General features: G+C 41.5%; 1 long non-coding RNA gene across 1 annotated transcript in view; it reads left to right on the top strand.

Moving 5' to 3' along the window:
* Nucleotides 1-8,316: 8,316 nt before the first annotated feature.
* Nucleotides 8,317-22,058, top strand: part of LOC115070917 — a 32,176-nt gene continuing 18,434 nt past the window's right edge. Inside the window, exon 1 of the long non-coding RNA XR_003850018.1 lies at nucleotides 8,317-8,391. This is a non-coding gene — a long non-coding RNA (uncharacterized LOC115070917). The remainder of the gene's footprint in view (nucleotides 8,392-22,058) is intronic.

Genomic DNA, 22,058 nt, shown 5'->3' with positions numbered 1-22,058 from the left:
CCTCAGAGCCCTAGAAAGAGGCTGTCAGCCCCAGAAAGAGGCTGGCGGGGGTTGGAGGACCAGGGAAGTAGAGGGAGGTGAGGGCAGGGCCAGGACCAGAAGCTGTGCTTCTAGGGCCCAAGAAAGGCACTGAGTTGGTCTGGGTGAGAAGGATCAGGAAGCAGTATTGGTTCCCCAGGTGTCTGGGGCCCCAAGCCTAGGAATGGCGCAGGGCCCAAACTAGGAGTATAGAAGGGCGGGGGGGATGGAAGGGTGAATGTGGCTTAGGGAGTCCCGGCGCGGAGAGCTGTGCTCTAGACTTACCCCAAGAGGCCTGAGGATAGTAGTCAAACTCTTCTGTCTTTAAATTGTTTCTTGTCAGGTATTTGGTTACAGCAATGAGGAAGGTAAGTAGAACAGTATATTAGTAGTATAAATAGACAGTAACTAAAACGTCATGGCCTGAGACTATCAACAAAGATCCATTGGATTGCGTAGAGCCCAGAAACTCACCAGACATTGGTACAGAGATTCAGTATGTGAAATAGCCATCATTCCTCATCACTGAGAAAATAAAGGATTTTAAATGAATGATTGGGGGACATTTGAATAGTTATGTGGGAAAATATTACAGCTGAGTCTTCCATTAAATAAGGACTTCTATGCTTGTTTAAAATCAAAAGATATTTGCATGGCAAGATCTTATTGGTCAGCTAACTGCCGGCTGTGTGAGTCACAGCATTACTCTTCTACTTGATATAATTTAAGTTTTAGTTTAGTTTTACTTTTGGTTCACTGTCTTGCAGTTTCTTTTAGACAAAGTGCAGAGAAGGAATAGACCCCTGAATACTAGTGTTTTAATTCATTAAAAAATATTTATTGTATTGTGTGTGTATGTGTACGTGTATGTGTGTGTGTGTGTGTGTGTGTGTGTGTGTGTGTGTGTGCAGGTCAGGGGACAACTGTCAAGAGTCAATTCTCTCCTGCCACTTTGTAGGATCTGTGGATCAAAATCAAGTCCTATGCACAAGGATCTCTACTCACTGAGCCATCTTGCCAATCCTTGAACCCTGATGTTTTAAATCCAAGTCTTTGACTTAAGTAGGGCATTAAACTGTGACTTGAAGGACATATTATGGGACCTTTGGGTCTCACTGGAGTGACGCTTCGGAAACCCTTGCCAATTTTCTGCAGTGATGCTGAAGAGAGAACTCTTGGGTACTCTCTGCCACTGTCTACTTGCTTAGTCATTCTGTCATGTCTCCAACAAACATTGATTGCCCAGCTATTTTGTGTGGATGTTGCTAGGCACGGAGATGATAGCTAAGCCCCCAACCTCACAGATTCTATAGACTGTCAAAAAAGAAGCATTTCTCTTTGAGTTGATCAAAACTAATAACATGACATGATACAAATTGACTTGGTCTACTTAAGGGCGAAGATGATCTCCCAAGAAGTGAGTGGGGCCCACAGATGGTGTCATTTTTTTTTCTTTCTTAATGATTTAACAGCTGAAAGTGGCCAACCAAATCATATTGTTGTTTAAGTATATCCTTAAAATTTTTTAATAGAGTCTTACAAACTTTTTCTTAAATTCTAGGGTCGTGATATAAAAGTTTTATGAGGTGTTCAATTTTATTCACTAACTATTGTGACAATAATCACATCTTTGATTAAGCAGCTGAGTAGTCAGTTAACCTGGTTTACTATATAATTCATCCCCCATCTACTTTTCTGGTAGTGCCATTAAACAGGAGAAAAAGATGGTGGAGCTCATCCTCGCTGGGCTCCAGCTTCCTCTGGTATCTCATGCGAATTGGTTGTTACTTGGTTAAAGATTATTTAGGCTGATTCAGGTGAGGCTCTTCTGTGTTAGCGGAAGTGATTTCATTGGCTGCTTGCTCACTTTCTTTTTCTGGTGGTTAGTAGATATTGACATCTGCTTTCAGGGATCATATGCATTCATTTTTGTGTCCCTTCAAACTGACTTTTCAACAGCTTCTCTTTCTTGGAGATCTACCGTGGCTGGAGGGTGAATCTGGAAGCAAGTAATCCACTAGCCTGGCATGTGACCTTCTGATTTCTGTACAAATAAACCAGCCATCTATCCTAAAACTCAACCTGTAATAGAGATTACTAATATACAATAAATAACCAACTGATTTGAAAACCTGTTCCACTCTGTGCCACCCACAAGAGCAGTTGTAATAACTGCTTGGTTATAAAAATCACGCAGCATGTAATTATTGGCATTATCGTGTCCATTTGTTCTCTTGTTCTCTCTTTTTGGAAACAAAATTCTTAGTTCAAAAACAACTTTCCAGTGGCATTTCCTATTCTGAATTGTGATGTGAAATTTAAGTAAAAAATAAACTTGGGCAGCGATACAAATGTAAGTGGATCTTTTTAAAAATAAAAGATCCAAAACTATAATTTCAAATGAGTCATTGCTGATTAATATAATAATAATTTTCTCTGGAATTTGCTGCAGCATATATAGAAAAGCCACTATGGAAACTCATAAAAGTGTTGTGGTTTGTCAAATTTTTAGATTTTTTTATAAGAAACTATAAACATGTGTCTGGGTAGAGCAGGGGGATTAAGAACCTGCCTTATTTCTACTGGCCAGGACTTCTGAGCTCTAAGAAATATCCAATATCCTTTGTCACTATGCTTCTCTGTGTAACCGACATTTTGTTTATAAAAATCCTGGGGTGCACAGGGAGTCTGTGCTGGTCAGAAAGCATGGCCAACAAATCCTTCAGTTCAGCCAGGTATCAGAAATATGTAGGGAAAACAAAGAGCATGCCAAATTCAATTTCTTTATTGAAACTCTAACCACAAGTTAGTCGATTGTATGTGTACATGGAAATTTCACTCCATAACAAAGGCTTATCCTTGCAGTGGTCACTGATGAACTTCTTCATCGGGGTACAGCCAGAGTGCCTCTATTCATTTTTCAACACCTGGGAGCCACACATAGGTTATTTTGTGGACATTTTCCTGAATAAATAGATTAAAGTCTCAGGGTACTTCTGGAGAGGATGAAAGTTAGGATTAGGTTAGTGACAATATGGTACCCATGATGCAATGGGACACCTAAATGAAAGCAAGCTTCAAGTTGGCCTATAACATCTATGCAGAATCTGTCAATCAAAGACCAAATGCAGATTTCACAATGGGATCAAACACCTCCTAGGTGCAGGGAAATATGAAAAATACTAGCATCTCTTTAAAGGCCTTCGAATTCATTTCAGATGCTAAATCCTAGGAGCCCATGTTACAGAATTCCTCTTGGTGTTGCAAGCATCCTGTATCTTCATTATGTAGAAGACGGTTAAACCACCAAGAATGGGTGACTTGCAAAAATTGTGGAAGAAGTCAGTTGAAACTCTGAAGAGCTTGGGTAGCTTCCTTAGCCTTTTCTCACAAGCGGTATTTAGGCATTTTCTGGGGTTACATGGCCTGCTTGGCGAGGAACTGAATCCTGAACAACAGCAGGGGCCCCTGCACGGTGTGACTATCCTGTTGCCAGTGAAGCTGTCTGATGAAGACTGGGGGACGAATACACCAGGAGTTGAAGACATCATTCTGCATTGCTATAATATTATAGCTACTAGATTTCTGACTGACACTCTCCCACATCCCCATCCATTCCCTCCCTCAGATGGCTAGTCTACATTAATAATTTATCCTTCTGGCTACTGTTTGGCTTTGGAATCGTTACATCTAAGCAAGTCAGAGCCACAGAAGTATAATAATTCAGGCTTGCTTAAGGAATTAGAGAGAGAGGAAAAAATAGAGCGCTTCTCTGTGTGTGTCTGTGTGTGTGTGTGTGTGTAGGACATCCTTGCTCTATCATCACAAAGGGGCAAAAACGCAGCTTCTAAGCTGCTAAGAGTCAGTAAGAACCCATCTTGCCTCGATTCAACCTTCCCTCTTACCATTCAAAACCAAAGAGCCAAGAGACCATATATATATATATAATATATATTATATATATGTATATATATTTCTACTGTGTCACTTGAATAAAAATAAATTCAAATGCTACATTAGTTTTCTTGGCTGCAATCTGCCAAGCAGTCCTAATTTCCCTTGATAGCTGACCATCGGTAGACACAGGTTCTGTTATTCCAATCTTACTTGCTATTATTAACTCATATCACATAATTAAAGAGCTCTGTTATGTAAATATGCAGGTTAAAGAATAGCTACCCACAGGCTAAGGTTGTGCAAAGAAGCCTTACTGGAGACAGAGAGCTGATAAAGATACAGAGTCACTGCAGTGGTAAGAAAGATTATTAATGAACCCAGTTGGAGAATTGCTGGAGGTGTAGACCCAGGGTGAAGGGTCTCAGGGTTGAAGGAGGCTTCCAAGTTGAATTGAGCTACATAAGCAATGAAGGGATGGGTGAAAATCGAAATAGGCCCTGTCAGAAGTGGGAACAGAGCTGAGCTGAAACCCTGGGGACAGCTGGAAGTTCTTTACCTGTAGATCTCTTGACAAACATACCAGATGGTCAGATGACAGGTCAGTGGGGCCATCACCATTGCAGTGTTAGGTGTCTTCTTTATGGGCTTCAGGTGAGGGTGAGGGAACTTTCTTTGGTCTGTGGTTTGATAAGTTCTTGGGACTGTTTCTGGTGTTGTGGTTTCAATACAACTATGTGTTCATATGATCCTAAGGTACTTTGATAAGTTTACAGGTTGATACCGTCTTACTTTTAGGAATAAATATTCATCAATGTTTGCCTTGTGGGTGGTCCTGGATAGGTGGCTGTCCTAGTTTGTTCTTCATTGCTGTGACAAAATACTCTGACCACTACCAACTTGGGAAGGAAAGGGTTTATTTATCTTACATTTCCAGGGTCACAGTTCATCATTGAGTCCAAGGTAGGAACTCAGAGCAGGAACCTGGAAGCAGAAGCTGGAGCACAGGCCATGGAGGAACGCTGCTTACTGGCTTGCCTCCCCGGCCCCTGCTCAGCCTGCTTTCTTATGCAACACAGGCCTACCTGCCCAGGGGTGGCACCACCCACAGTGGGCTGGGCCCTCCCACATCACTCATCATGAAGATGCCCCTCAGACATGGCCACAGGCCAGTCCAATAGAGGCAAATCCCCCAATTGAGGCTCCTTCAACCCAGGTGTGTCAAGTTGACACTAAAGCTATCCAGCACAGTGGCTTTGTCTACATGCATAGCAAGGTCCACAATCATTCTGCCTCTACATTTGTGCCCAAAATGGAGATAAATGCTGTTTGTAAAATGAAGTGTCCCAGGGCAAGGTTGACCTGAAAGCCACCATTTTGTGCAATATGGACTAACTTTAAGCAGAACACAAATCTCCTGTGAGGTCTCTTGAATTAGATGGTGTGTCTTTATCTTGTGTGTGTCATTTATTTTATTTATTTTTTGTTTTTTTTGAGACAGGGTCTCCCTGTAACCCCAGCTGGCCAGCAACTTACTATGTAGACCAGGCTGGCCTTGAACTCACAGAGATCCTGCCTGCCTCTGCCTCCCAAGTGCTGGGATTAAAGGTGTACGCCACCATGCCTGGCTTGTGAGTATCATTTAAAAGAAGCAGCAGACTTAACGGTATTGGAAATGCAAGTATCCACCTCAGAAGACCCAGTCAGACACAGCATCCCATGGATTTTTCTCCTTCTTTAGAAATTGCTCTAAATCCACAGCACATGACTTTTTAGCAGTGGGGAAATTCACCCATTCTCTAACTGATGGTCCCTCTTTTGATTCCATTTTCCAGATGGAGCACTTCAGATAGTGGGATAGAGAGATAAATACCACACATTTCCTTTAATGTAGCTTATGGTACAAATAGATTCCCTCCTTTAGTGGACTTTGATCTCTCCAAAGCTTTTTTTCCTATGATTTATTTATTAGTATATATTAATTATACTTAATGTGTTTCATTGCATTTTCATACATGAATACAGGGTACCCCTACTGCCCTCTGTTGATAAAATTCCTTCTGGGAGGCACACGTGGCATCTGGCCCCCTCCTCCCATGTCCTTACAACAAAACAAAGTATAATTTCTTCAAACTACAGTTTGGAGAACCAAAGAATTTATTGGGCTTCTGTAGAGATCAATGGGTGAGGGGGTTACTTACAGAAGTGTGGGCATGGGTGATCTTCCCTCTGCATTATGACAGGGACTTTGTGACAAGCTGTCCAAGACGGCGAAGGCCATCCCTCCTGTCTCACTTCCCCAGTCCCTATCCTTAGTCCCACCCCCATGTACCACTCAGGCCAGCTGGTTGGATGGAAGGTATGACTGACTCTCTCTGCCCCTCTCCTCTTACGGAAAGTTCATTTGTGGCAAGAGCAAGCGGGTGAACCCCAGCTTGAGAAGAAGGCATGGGTCCACTATTTGCCAGTCTAGCTTGCCAGGCAGAGGACAAGTCCATACAACACTCTCTTTGTACTCCCATTTCTGCTGATCCCTTTCCTCTTTCCAACTATTCCCCCTTCTACATTATTATTATTTTTTTAGATGACCTTGTTAGTTTCATTAGGGTTGCTTACAGAAGGATGGGTGAGGAGTTGCTTAGAGGAGCCTGGTTGCCCTACCAGTGGTTATACCACTGAAGTAAATGTCTTTCCCTCCCCCAGCAACCACTAACTACATATGAATCATCAGGCAAAAGGAGTGAGCTTCTCTCTACTTCATAACAGGATCCTGGCCAGGCCAATCTTGTGCAGATCTTGAGCAGATAATCACAGTTGCTATGAGTTCAAGAGTGCTATGGTCACATCATGCCCAGATGTCATCTTTCCACCCTTACTACTGCATCCTCTCTCTCCTTCATTCTTTCTGTCACTAAAGAGGCATACTTTAAAAAAAATTATTTATTTATTTTATGTGTATGAGTGTTTTGCCTGCAAGTAAGCAAGAGTACCCATATCATGCAATGCCTGAGGAGGCCAGAAGAGGGCGTCAGATCTTCTGGAACTGGAGTTACAGATGATTGTCAGCTGCTATGTGGGTGCTGGGAACTGAACCCAGGTCCTCTGCAAGAGCAGTCAATGATCTTACCAGCTGAGACATCTCTCCAGGCCCAGAGGCATACTTTCTTTATAGTAATTGGTAAACTAGCCTTAGAGTCAAGTTGACCTTCTTGGCATGATAGAATAGGAAGATGAAAACATACAGAGCTCTTTGATGAATACAAGAGCTCCATCAGTCCACTCTGAAGTCTCCCTGTAATGTGAGTGGATACATTTTCTCATTATGTAAGACAGTTTGAGTGAGGCTCTGCTATTTGCAATAGGCACCCTAATCAGCAAGTTGGGGATGTGAATCAGTGGTAGAACTCTCACCTGGCATCTTAGACCCTGCGTTGGGTCCCCAGAACCCCCAAAGAAAATTCTCATCAGATATTCTAATGTTTTGCTCATGTTATTTTTTGGGTCTGTCATGTGCCCCATCTTGTCTCTGCCCTTCTGGCCTCAGGACATTGACAGCCTGGGCTGACTGCACCACCTTGCCCTCTTGTTCTCTGATTTCTAGTTAGGATCATCCAACAGTAGAGGTACCAGAAGGCTGTGGGAGGGTAGAAGAGGAACTTGGGGTGTTCCCAACTCCCAGAAGATTAGAAGTTGCTTTCTGTCCAGGCCTCTTCTGGGCAGTAGCATTCCTTCCTGTCTTGCCATTTGGGTCCCAGGAGTAGCGGTAGATACCTGTTGTTCTTTTGGTTCCTTTACATTTGTCCCCACCACTGGAAGTGGCCCTTTCACTAGAACATCTTTATTTGAACCTTCTGTTCATTTTTTTTTTTCTTCCAGGAATAGCTGATACTTTTTTCTGCCTCATCTTCTGTATTTCATTTGTTTAAAGCTATAAAATTCTCCAACCTTGAGCTCTAAGTGAAACAATTTGGGCCGAGATGAGTGTGGGTCAGGGTTCGAGGATCTTTCTTTTTGCTCAGTTATTGGCTTTGGATGAGAGAGACTGGCAGGGTTTCCTACAAATGTTTTAGACTTTGTGGGACATACAGTCTGTGTTGCAACCATGAATTCTGCTACTTTTAAATGGATGGCTGTATATACATTCTAATAAAACTTTATTTACAAAAACAGATGATGAGTTAGGTTTGGTTCCAGGCCTGCAGTTTGTTGACCTTGAATTAGCTCACTTCGTTTATGGTCCTCTGGTGTGGGAAGAAAATTTTTTCTAGACAGTTTCAGATACCAGTGCATTGTGAAGAATGTTTTTTTGGTTACAAGGTGACTCTTGCACATGGTAAAAGCATTCTGGGGAGATGAGTTTCATTTTAAATATAGCATGGAAGAATAATTTTCTTCCTCTACCAGCAGAGAACCACAGAACAATGCAGTGATCACCAGGAAGCCTCACCCTTGGCTGGCCCTTCCAAACTCCCCTCTGAGGTGAGATAGATTTCTAGGTCCAGAGGAAGGCACTGGCTTTAAGGAACAGCTTACTATTTTATGTCAGGTAAGGACAGGAATTCCTGGGGTGGCTCCTGAGACTAGAGGAGAGTTTAGATTGGCAAGCAGTACAGACATCTACCATAAGGTCATGTGTTCCAGGAGCTGCCTTAGATTGTTTAAGGTTAAAATCCCCACCTCTTGAGATTTTCACCTGAGACTGTCTCCACAGTCATCTTGGGGTTGATAGACATGCTGTGTGTGGAAGCTGCAGTGTGACTCTCTGCTATTTACCACTAGGTTGTAAGCATCTCATGATGCAGACTCAGTTCATCTCTCTGTATGCCATAAACCTGCATGAGGTCTTCCTGTATACCACATAGGCCAGTGAACTGAAAATAATTTCTGGCATATCTTTAATATTTTCAGGGTCTGAGACAGTAAATGGAGGTCTCCACTATTTGTTCAGCCTGGCTGTGTTCCCATCCCAGCCCCACAGTTTGCCCATCAGTTATCTATCACCTTGAGGTCTGTGAGTAAGGCTCTCTCCTGGGCCAGCCTGAGAAATTGTATAGGCCTCCATGGGCAGAGCAGGAAACAGGGCAGCTCAGTCCAGGCTTAGGACTTCTGCATTCTGGGTAAGCTGCGGGTGGCTAGCACTCAAATTTCCTGGGGAGACTGGCTAGGCCAGAGTCCTCACTTCATGTCTTATTTGTGTGACTTGGGGTTTCTAGGCAGTGCCAAGGGCTTCCTAGAGTCACCTCATGTAAGTGAAGGGAAGAACAGAACAGATACCTAGGGAATTCGCCTGCTAAAAGTCCACTTTGGGCAATGGAGGGCAGCCAAGTTCAACAAAAGCAGGCACTCTGACGCTGCTCTCCCAGGGCAGAGATGGTAGCCAGCCGAGTCCCCTCCCTGCTTTCTCAGCCTTGCTCCCCTTGGCCTTGGGTTTTGTTCAATGGCTTTTTCTCATAATCTTCATTCACTTATTACTTAACATTAACAAGAGTAATGAAGCATCTTTGGGTGCAGTTTGTGAGGTCTGGAGTGAATCCAAGGGCACACAGAGGATATCATATTCGTCTTTCTGGTGAATCTGTCTGCTGAACCCTGTGTGCCTGTGGTCAGACTTGTCTGCAGGGTTTGCTGACACATACATTACTGGGCTCCACCTCCAGCATTCCTCATTCAGTGGGTTGGGATTTACGCATCTAAGAACCTGCCAGGTGATACAGGTTGTCTGAGCCCACAATGCCATGGGCGTGTAGACTGCGGTTAGTAAAGACCCTAAAATAGACATGCTATTCATAACTCTACAGACATGCCATGGGTTACCCTAGCTGGCATTGGCCCCAAGATATTGTTAGAAACTTGATCTTTAGTAGCTGGGAAAAGAGTGAAACATTCAAATCTGCAGGCAATTTCTAGTCTCTAAGGGTGGGGACACAAATTCACCTCAGAGGAAAATCATTGCTTTTGGTCTGGGAAAACCACTTGAGTCTGCCATTTATTTACAAAAATGTAAATCAAATACTCCCTCACTGTTCTAGAGGGACACGTGAATTCACTGTTAACCTGAACACAGACGTTTTAGACTGAGAAGTGAAGGATTCTAACTGATGATATAAATTTGGGGGGCAAGACGGAGCCAAACTTCTGTCTGGGAAATGTAGTTGTCTGGTGGGGAGAATGAATGTTCCAGGATTTCTAGGCCTGTTTCTTGGTTCTGAGGACACTTTTCCACAAGCTGGTGCCTAGTGTAGTTTTGCGTATGCGACTGTTTGCAGTTGTTTCCAGAACATCTGTACTTTGACCTAAGGACTGTGGAAAGACAAGCATGACTAGAACCACAGTTCCTGAGGCTTGGTAGGCTCACCAAGAATATCTCACCACAGAGGGAGGTTCAGCTACTGCCTTTCTTCTGAGGTGGCGGGAAGAAAGGATATTCACAAGATGTGATGGGAGGGGGAGGTGGCATGGACTGGGAGCTGCACTACAAGCCTGATGGTAAGAATCTTTGAAGAGAAGGTGGGGGTCTGTGGACCCAAAGTCTCAGCTTTTCTGTCCCAGAATTTCATCTTCCTTCCTTAATATCTGAACTTTTGCTGAAATATTTTACAAGCTAAAGTTTAGTCTTTGTTGGAACACAAAGACTTAAAGGAAGAAAGTCCCCTACCTTGGAACTAACTGCAAAAGAGAGATCAGTATTCATGTTATGGCCAGTTCTGAGGAACAGTGGGCCTCCCTGCAGTGAGAGGCTTTTCTAAGTATTATAGCAAGAATGGAACAGAGAAACAAGAGGGTCTAAGCCATGTGTAAACAACACATACCACATGGTGGGAAGGGTGTGTTAGACTCAAGCTTAACTGTGATTTTGAAGCTGTGGTATTGAAAACCTGGATATTTGGGTAGCAAATGGGATCTGGGTGCCATGTCTGGCTACACACTAGAGAGAATTTGGGAATGAGAATTAGCTATGAATTTCCATCTTAAAGATTAGTCATCAGTAATGGAGCTGGAACTGACCTGGAAGCCTCCTCCCTGAAGACTAGCTCTCATAGTATCAGGATACTATGCAACCTGCTAAGGGAGAAAATCAAATCAATGGTTCAACCTCACATGGAAAGCCCAGTAACTACGACAATGACTAGCACAACAAACTATCTCTATTGGTGCAGCAGTAGCACTTTTATCTTGGGGGTAATCAAGAGCTATCTAATTGAGCTTAAAACCTGCTCAAGGAAAGGGAACTCATGTGTGGTACTGTAAACATAGCCACATACACATGGTTCGAGGGGTCATAGATTCTACAGAAAAACCTATGTCTGTTACATTCCTGGACAAATGTAATTTCTTGCTGTTCGCTAGATATGTATCTTTATATTTACAGACAAGTATACTTCTCACCTCTCATCAAGGAAGCTTCTTTTTGCAACAGATGGAGACTATTACAGAATTCCATAACTCATCAACACAGAGAATAAGGGTGTATGAGATGCCCAACCCTAAGTGACATATCTACAATGGAACCTCTATACCTAAGACTCACAGAACATAGTAGGATAAAGGGTAGAGAGAATATTACTGCATCTCTCAACTCTCACCAGAGAAGCTTCCTTATGCAACAGAGGGTGATTAACACAGAAAGTCACAACTGGCCAAAATGTAATGAATAAGAGACTGCAGAATGTGTGTTCTGGTATAGGACTCCTTTATTAAACCTCAGTCACTCAGGATTCAGGGACCATTGTGGAAGATGGGGTGGAAATATTGTAAGAGCCAGGGGTGGTGAATGACCACAAGGAGATCGAGTTTTCCAGGTTGAAATCCTATATTAAACCTCACCCACCCAAGAACCAAAGACTATTGTGGAAGAGGGGGCAGAAAGATTGTAAGAGACTGGGGTGATGGATAACCACAGGAAACAGAATTTTCCTGGTTTCTGGTAACTTGATCATATGAACTTGCAGCAATGGTAACAGCATTCACAAGACCCATGCAAACTCAACCCACATAAAAACCCAGCATAGAACTTGGGAAATAGGTAAAAAGCCCTAATTTTAGCTGAGGAACTCTTGGCAGCTGATCACTGCTGGGTGAGGAAGAGTTGACCTTCTTTAAGGGAGAATAGTTGATGAACTCACATAGAAGGGCATATGGGCACACAAACCTCACTCGATAGGCCTTAACATATATGACAGAATATATAAAATATGGTGGGTACAGATAGGAGAGTAGGGTATCTAAATATGATTAAGATATATTGTATGAAGTGCACAAACTTTCAATCAAAATATATATTAAAAAGATCAGTTAGTAGAAAAAGTTCTGTTTCATTAATAAGATAATTCAAGTCTTCATGACAAGTGAATATTTCTAAAGCTATTTCAGCAAGAAGTGTATTGCTTTATCTGCAGATTTTAGATAGCAAATAAAGTTCCCGAATAGAGTTTCAAGAACTCCTTCCAATTGTATGATTCATATCAGCTTTATTAATACCCATGACATATAAAAAAGTCCTAAACATAGAAGGAGATAAATCAAGTTAGAACAACATAAGGGGCAGAATAGGTGCAGAGGTCACCAAAGGACAAGAACTGTCCTGTAATTTACTTTGAGAGCTCCCAAAACGTCATAATTAAAAGTCATGGAGCCATCATTCCTGCTCCTTTATAGCCCCCCACATCCAGCATACTGACCAAGGCCTTGTGGGCCATCTTGACTTTCACCAAAATGAGTAAGCATACTTGTGCAGAAAGCCAAACAGTTTGGGGAGAAGATACCAACATGTCACAAGTGCTGACTCAGTGAAAAAGTGAACGCTACTACATCAGAGGACTGTACTAAGGATGGCACCATGTGGGTACAGGACCATGGAAGTGACAATCAACTACTCGCTCTGACAAAAATGTCGCTTATGTGAGTGACAGCCCTCTATTGCTTAACAAGGAGTGAGACAGACTATCTTCTCTTCAAGGAAATTTATATATACATTGGCTATTTTTTTCTGAGACAGGACCTCATGGAACTTTAACTCACTATGTAACCTAGGATGACCTTGAAGGCCCCTACCTTCAGAATCCTGGGATTACAGACATGTGCCATTATGCCGTGCTGGAGAGCAAACCCAGAGCTTTGTGCATACTAGATAAGCATGCTACCAACTGAGCTATATCCCAGGTCCCTTTACTGGATTCTTGATCTTAAAAAACTGAAATGACTATTCTTCAGTATTCGGATGAAGGTATCAGATATTAGCTTCTTTAATGATTGCTGTTTGTTCTAGGAACTATAATGCTGGAAGGTTCATATGACTAAGGTCAGATATCATGTACAAAAGGCTTTCCTGAAGTTCTTTTAATTCAGTATCTCCCTTTAATTTCATTTATTTATTTTTTATTTTATTTGTATAAGTGTTTTGCCCACATTTATGTAAGTGTACCCTTGCGTGCAATGCCTGTGGAGGTCAGAAGAGGGTGTCAGATTATCTGGAACTGGAGTTATGGACAGTTGTTAGCTGCCATGTGGGTGCTGGGAACCAAACCTGGGTCCTTTGCAAGACCAGTCAGTGCTCTTAACCACTGACCATCTCTCTACTCCACCCCCAAAATTTCCTTTTGAAAAAGACCCACAGCTTATTTAGACTGTGAAACATTAAAAATCCCTTTACTCACTAATGTGAGAGAAAGGGGAACATTATATTTTCCACTTTGAATATGTTATGAACTAATTGGCATCATACAGTATTTCTTGACTGCAATTTTTCCCTGCTTGCATAATTTCCTTGGGAAAATCTACTGGTATATAATTATCTTTTAACCGCATTTTTTGAGTGGAGATTTCAGAGAGTTTTACCAGAATTTTCCTATCCATCTCCTGCCTCTGCTTTATACAATTGAAATCATGAAAACACACAAGTGAACAGCTGATTCAGGGTTACATAGTGAGTCAGTTATACAGTCAAGTAGGGGTTAGGCTCTGGATCCCCTATTCAGGGCATATGGAGTTTGCCAGTAAGCCTGTTCTGCTTCTTGGAGCCCTAAGTCCTCAGGGCACAGAACCCTCACAGATGTCAAAGCTCCCTATGGAGAAGTTCCTGTTTCTATGGTGCTATCAAACAGTGACATGCTGTAGAATTCAGAAACACTTGAGAACTTGATGACAATGGGGACATTTTACTTTATGGGATCTTCTTTTTTATTCAGTCAGAATAAAATTGATTGATTGTCAATATTCAGTCATTCATACAATCCAGGTATATCTGTTTGTACAAGGCCTAGGCATTCTAAAATGCTGTATTAATTTTACACTGGGTACTGTAAAATGATAAACATTACAATGCAAGGAAAATAGTACAAAGATAAAATTATTTCTTCTAGGCTTCTGGGAACTTGCTCATATGAACTTATAGTAATGGTGAAAACACGCACAAGACCCATGCAAACTCAAGCATACAAAAATCCAGCACAGAACTGAGAAAATGGACAGGAGGCCCCAGCCTTAGCCAAGGAACTATTGGCAGCTGATCAATGCTGGGTGAGAGAGAGTTGATCTTCTTTAAGAGAGTGATACTAGATAGGTTGAACAGGCTCTAATGAATGAACTCATACCAAGGGACATCCAGGTAAACAAATGACGCTATAAGCCTTAGCATATATGTCAGAATGCATGAAAACTGGCGGGTGGGATATGGGGAATGTAGACAGGGGAGGGGGTCTAAATACGATTAAGATGTACTTTATGAAATACACAAAAATTCAGTAAAAATATGCATTGAAAAAAATACAGTTGTTGTAGAGCTTTATCAGATAGCCTTTTACATTCTGAGTTTTGCCTTCAGGAATAATAGCATACTACATATCCAAACTCAAACTATTTTTTGAGACTACAGTACTCAACAGTATACCAGGTGCACTAAGTACGACATCGGACAAGAATCAAGAGAGACAAAGAAAGCCTTCAATGATGAAAGAGTGGGGAGGAGTGCGTAGAGAGTCAAGGAATCAATTGTTCTGTGCTGATTTCTTCTGAAGTGGTCTCCTTAATTTATGGCACTAATAAGAAGTCTGCAAAATAAGGAAAAAATGGATCCAGGCTTAACTTTCCATGGGGGATTTCCAACTCCGAACCTACCCAGGCAACAGCATTCAGGGTCTGTTCCTGGTGCCCTTGTTCGTTAGCCCTGTATAAGGACCCTTTGTTCTTTGCCCATGCCTTTTCTAATCTCTTTTTGAGGGTTTACCAGGCACATCTTGCTTACTATCACTCAAAATATAAACCAAAAGGCACTAAGCAGAACAAGAGAACCTATCCGGCTAATCAGGCCCAAAGACTCAGATTCTGTTTAGACATTAGTCACAAGACTCAGATAAGTCTGCACCTTTTCACACACATTCCCATGCCCCCAGCCCCCATGTATTGACCCAAAGGTTAATTTGGGGGAAAGATGACATCTTAGTAATTCTCTCCAATCAGTGATCTGCCTGTTGGAAAGCTGCTTTGGTTGGCAGCAGTGTTTGAATGCTTGGTCAAAATAGATAAAATGAATCAGTGAATTAAGATGACTTATTCTAATGGCTTTCATAGATAGGAAAGATTCACCTTACGGACTTCCCCCACTGATTTCAGAGGAAGAAGACTGCTTTTAAAGAGGAAAGAGAAAAACAAGCAGGGAAATACTATAAGATATAAGTGCTTTGGTAATAGCAATAAAAGAAATAGTCATAGCCAAGCCATTTTTCTAAGAGAATTCTGGCATGAAAAATCAAACTTTTTCTCTTACCATCTTTCTGTGCTAGAATAATAGATGTTTTATATCATGGGGAGTGGGGAAGTCACTTAAACACCTGCCTTTAAATATTGGGAGTTTCAGGCTTGTGGTGTGTGGATCCATCCTCTTCTACCTCTGTATGGAAATGTTACAAGGGAGTTTCTGTCAGGAGATCAAGGAGTTGATTAGCTTTTAAATCTGTGAAGATACTTCTGAAGATGATATTGAAGATGACATCCTTGCTGATGGGCCTTCTCCTGTCCATTTACACCATCAGTCTTACGTGGTACAGTTTATCCTTAACACAGTACCAAGAGCATGATCATTGATAAAGTAGTTACAGCAAGCATTTTCCCAACTGCAGCTGTCTCTACCCTCTGCATTTGATGAATTGACTCCTTTTAAATTATTCAAAGCCTATGGAAGCCTGCAATCAAACTGGAGCAGCTTGACCATGTTTCTTCTACACAAGGATTCTGAATTAATAAGTCTAAGGCAAACATGAGCTCAATGCCTTGCCCTGCTGCGCCATCTTTGGGGGAGACCCCCCTCCTACAGCTAACCTCTCCAGTGATGAGGTCACCTGGTTCTGCCAGCTTCAACAATAAACTTCCATTTTAAAAACATAAAGCAAATCTCCAAGCACTCCCATTACCTCTGGGGCTTTCCAAGTTTAGTCTGTCATTACCTACCTGGTGCACAGGGCAATGCTCTCCTCTAGTTTTGAAGCTTGTATTTCAAAGGCCATCAAATAGTTCTAATTACTTTACCTTTCATTCATCAGACAGCCATCATGTAAGGCCCATTTTGATGCCAAAGTATTTTGGGTGACTTTTAAAAGCATATTTTATAAGACTTTTTCTCTGAAATTATCAAACTGTCTTTTTGGCAAATGTGAATGAAATTTGAATTCTCACTCAAATTGACAGACAATTCGCTTTTTTAAAGATTTTTTTGAAGACACTTATATGCTTGATAATTTGATCTTTTACAGCATTAACCAAAATTTTAGCTGTTTAATAGTCTGAAAAGAAAGCAGTAGGAAAGAGCGTCAGGAGCCTCAAAGCTTGATGTTACGTTCCTCTAACCAGTTCCTCCTGTACATCTGCTTTTCAAGGCACTGTACTCTGTGTTTGGGAGAATATAAAGCGTGGTCTTTACTTTTAAGGAGTTTACCTTTGAATAAGGGAGAAAGAAAGTCACAAAAAGGTAATAAAAGCTGTTCAGGGTACAAAGTGTTATAAAAGTATAGAGGTGGGAAAATCACTTTATAAGAGACAAGAAAGGCTTAGTGGCTCAGACTGCCTTTGAACAGCCCAGTGGTTGGGAATGTTACCTAGGAAGAAGACCAGGGCACTCATCGAGGGTGATTGAAGGAAACCCAGCTAATTCAGGAAGCAGTGACTGGTCTGAGGAGACCCTAGCCCCAGTTTTCCATCTTAGTAGCATGCTCCAAAATTTCTTTAAAATATGTGACCAGTCAAAAATGCACCAACTATAAATATCTGTGTGGGCTTGTGATAGCCCCAATTTTATAGTTAACGGACCATTATAATTTGTCACATGGCATGATCAAAGGCTATCCTGACTTATGGAATTGAGACCATAGTGACCCGGTGCACACTGAGCACCAGCTGGCATTTTGGTGACCAGTGACCAACTCTGGTCTCCAGATCATGAACCAGATATCTGTCAGCAGGTCTGCACAGTGGCCTTTTCCTTCTGTAACAGGGAAAATTTGCAGTTGTATTGTGTGGTGTTGTGCTGTGCTGTGCTGTGTTGTGTTCTGTTGTATTATATGTGACAGGGGTTATCAGATAGTCTGGGAAGTTGGCAAGCCCTGATCGGCCTGGTCTTTCTTAGTGTTGATTTACTAGTGGACTATTGGAGAATTATCTTGATGAACAACACGTTTGGATTCACCAAGGATCAAAGGCTATGCCTTTGCATAGGTGTGAAAGATTTTCACTGAATGTTAGGAAGACGATACTAGAACTTTCTGTACATTGCAACATAATAATAGGAAGGAAACGAAGCTTTACTAACATATGATGCCCAACCCGAGGTTGTTCAAGTTAGAGTGTATCTTTTTGTTGTTAATGGAAGATTTCTTTTGTTTATTTATTTTGTGGTACTAAGATCAAACTTGATGCCTCAGATAGTCTTATGTCACCCTCTCTATATGGAGTATGAGAGTAGTGGGTCAAAGGACATGACTTCAGGTATGTGCATTCAGACTGGCTGCATTTGGCATACCAAATGAATTCACACATGACTCGTCTATGATGTCTTCTTACATTAATATGTTTTATGATATCATCAAATTCAAACTAAACAAAACCCACAAATATCTTGAAAAACTTCCTGCAAAGAATCATGAATTGAAGGTACTTCTGATAATGAAAGTGAGAGGCTGTGAGGCTTCTCATGTCCTTCTGCCATACAGTGAGCAAAGCCAGAACAGTGCACTCTGATCTATGAAACTTGCTACAATAACAGAAGATAGATTATGTGCTGGGCACAATTACGTATAGCATATGATTATCAAGAAATGCTTTTATGTTCAAGAGCTATTGTTAAGGAAGATTTAGCTCTAATATACCTTGAATCAATAATAGTAGTAAATACACTTTCCAAAGAAGTAGACAGATCTTGGGAGATGTGCTTACCATGTTGAAGATCCCTGCTCAACAGGGATCTTTGTGTCAGGCATCTAGACAGACAGAAACATCCTGGTGAGCATGGCATGACAGCATGGATGCTTCCCATGAGCTGTTTCCTTGGGTTAACACTGCCAAATGCAATCTCTCTTCTCAACTGCATCCTGAGCATCTCCATTCAGTTTTACATTCTTTTTCAAAAATATTTTTATTCTATGTGCATGACTTTTTCCTATATGTATATAAGTGTACATGTGTGTTTGATGCCTGCAGAGGCCAAAATAGGGTGTTGGATCCCCTGGAACTGGAGTTAGGGATGGTTGTTAGGTGCCATGTGGGTGCTGGAAACTGAACCTGGGTCCTCTGCAGGAGCAGCTTTTAACTACTAAACCATCTCTTCTGCCCCCTACATTCTATCTTTAACAACCTCAGTCACCCTCACTTTGTTCTGCCTTAGACCTAAGAAGCACTTGTGTTATAACCAGTATTTTGGTAGATGTATATGTAATCCACAATATTTTGATTTTACTGCGCTCAATATGAGAATTGTTACTGTGCCTCCAGAAGAGGTATCTTTATTTTTATCTAACAATGAATGCTTCCAATAATTATAGCGAACAAATTAAAATTTATAATGTATTCATTTCCAAATTTGAACTCATCTGCACTGTGGAATTCCATTTACATTACAAGAACAAGCAACATGAATGTGAAAAATGATTATAGGCAGTTTTACTAGGAGATGACACAGGATGACATATGTATGAAGTAAACAAGGCTACAGGTGTGTTTTCTCACTTCCTCCGTGTAGGTGTTGGAGCAGGTGGCTTAAATTAAGTGATTTTATTCAACGTTGAACCAGTGCTAACCACTTAATTAGACTTCTATAAAGTCTGTTTCACCCTAGAGTTCTAGAGAGGGTTAAAAATGCTTGGCACAGCAAACTCAAATATTTTTACCATTAAAAATAACTATAATTTAAAAACTTTTTTTAGTTTCTTCTCCTCTTTAAACCAAGGGTCCTGGGTAAAAGATCTAACCAACTCCTGGGATTTAATAAAACCTTCTGATAATAGTCTTTGAAATTCATTAGCTTTGTAATGTGTTCCTTTACCTCCATCTGAGTGGAACCATAAAATAATAGAGAGCAGGATTAACTCATTTCCCCCACCAACTTAGAGGCAAAACTTGCATAAACATGGTGTTACAAGATACAACTATCAGATAAGGTGTAATGCAGTGCAGGCCTTTGATGAAAATACGAGGGGAGGGTAAAGTGTACTGTTTCATAATGCAAACCCTTGCACATCAGTCCTTAGCAACAAAAGATGATGAGTCAGTTAAATTCTTTCGAGAAATCGATAGTACAGTACGAAATAAATTAGCAAATAAAGTAAAATTGAACCGATGTAGAACTCTTATACGTCAATATAAAACAGGTCTCACTGTTTCCTGCTTGGCAATACCAGGCACCTGATCTGAGTTCATTTAATTTCCCAGTTCCTTCATTCACAGGAAGTAAAGTACCTCTTAACAGTGTGGGGCTCACTGTCCCCTGATTTGTGTCACCCTACAAGAATGTTAAGTTCATCAGCGTGTTGTTCATCCACATTCTCCAAGGCCCCTTCCCTATGAATTTGCCATTTAAGGGTTGCAGAATTCCCTTGGAAAAGTGGGCTAAGTCTCTCTCAGTTTACTGAAGGCTTTAACTCATCCCTGGCTCCTCTGAGGAATACAAGTTCTCTTTGTAGCTCAGCAACTCAGAAACTAATTTGAAGGCCAAAATCCTGTCTCTGGAAAGTCCAGGGGGCTTAAGTCCCTCTAGTATAATGGATACATTTTCTCTATAACTCCTTAAGTACCACAGTGCTAAGATTAGAGTGGTCCTGCAGGCTAGTAGACTAGCCTGCACAGGACAATAGTGCCAGAGAAGTGCCTTTCCATCCATTGATGGTGGCTTATTTACATGGAAAAGCACAGAAAGCGGGCTAATCCAAGAAGCAGCAGTCTAGACATTTTTAGCAGGATTAAGGACTTGATTTTGGGGAGAAAGGGTAATGAATTTAAGATTAGTTACAACTTTAGTTATTTTCTTATTTGGATTTTTTGAGATAGGCAAATCTGAAATTCATGGTGATCCTCCTGCCTCAGCATTCCAAGTACTAGGATTATAGGCACAAGCCACCAAGCCTAGCAGGTCACCACACCATTGCTATAAAAAGATTAGGTATGGAAGACTGAAAACAGCAGCAGAGAATTCAGAAGACTGGTGAAGGGCAAGTGGGACTCAAATGCAGGTGCCCGCCATCCAAGCAAATGCTAAGGGAGCTTCTGGAAGTCATGTGGTTCACTGTCTCCACCTGCTCTAAATGATCTCCAAACCTGAAAAAAAGCATCATTTTCCCCTTTTCCTAAGAGAATGGGGTGGGGGTTTTGGGTACGTGTGTGTGTTTCTGTGCTTGTGCTCAGGAGTACACCCTCTACTTTGCTTCTGTGTTTGTCATTAAACTTGAAAGATGTGCAAGTTTTAGCTTCAGGGGACGCTTTTTATAGCAGAATTATAAATCACATCAAGGAGTGATTTTTGGTGGAGTTGACAGCTCACGAGTGAAGTGACCATGCCAGGCAAGCCATTCAAAGGGCTGGAGACCAGCCTCATTTTCCTCTCAAATGGAAGTGATCCTTTCTTGGGGAAGTCACAGGAGCAGGCAAGCCTTAGTGTTCCTGTCATTTGTGCTATCTTTGGATGAAACTAGGAGGCGTTAGTGTGACGCAATATACAATATGAACACGGAATGAAACAGTTGTGCCTGAGCCTCTCTCTGGTGCAGCCTGGAAATGGAAATGCTGTTTATTGCTACAGAAAATGTGTCTGGTTGCCACGTTTCAGTCCAATAATTGATGACTCCAAGTGGTAACCGCTGCAGCTCTGGGGCATGCTATAACCTTTTCCCATGATTTTAAGAAAACTGTAAGCCTAGAGAAAGAGTCGTCCCAAATCTCTCATGGTGGAATCTGTGGCACAGCCAAAGCTAAGGACAGTAATGAAATGTCTTAGTCCTTTTCATGTTGCTAATAGCACAGTACTACAGACTGGGTAAATTAGGAAGAAAAGAAGTTTATTTTCTTCCAAGGTCAAGAGGCTGCATATGGTTCCAGGCTTCTTGCCGGCAGAGTCCAGAGGCAGCTCAGGGTGTCACATAGCTGGTGTGGAGAATGCTCCGCCTCTTACTATCCCTTGATGGGAATTCATTTCAATATGAGCTTCAGTGAGACAGTTCTTACTCAAAACAGCAAGAGGTCAAAAAGGCCTCTCACACAAGGCCATTGAGAGTCATCTTTAAGCAAGAGATGAAGTCACAAGCTTCTGATGCAAGAAGTGGACCTCCGAGCACCCCTGCTAGTCATGAATAATGGAGGACATACAAGATCTAGAGCAGATAAAAATTCCCCTCAAATCCCAATTTTAGCACCAGTGCCCCAGGACAAAAGAGCCGGAGGACGAGAGCAGAAATCACTGCCTCTTTATTAGAGCTCACAGTCTCCCACCGCACACCTCTTGGCTCGTGTGAAACAATTCTGGAAAAAAAGCAGGTTAAAAAGCACACTTAAAAATATATTTGTTGCCAACATACTTTTTTGATAGAAAATATTTTATGGAAAATTAAGCTTCAAAAATAGTTTATTTAAAGAAGAAACAAATCATGTGCAATGTCAATTAGAGGCAGAGAAATTTC

Source organism: Nannospalax galili, unplaced genomic scaffold (assembly GCF_000622305.1).
Source record: "Nannospalax galili isolate Female #2095 unplaced genomic scaffold, S.galili_v1.0 scaffold54, whole genome shotgun sequence".
Lineage (NCBI taxonomy): Eukaryota > Metazoa > Chordata > Mammalia > Rodentia > Spalacidae > Nannospalax > Nannospalax galili.
This window is presented reverse-complemented; position numbering and strand designations above follow the sequence as displayed.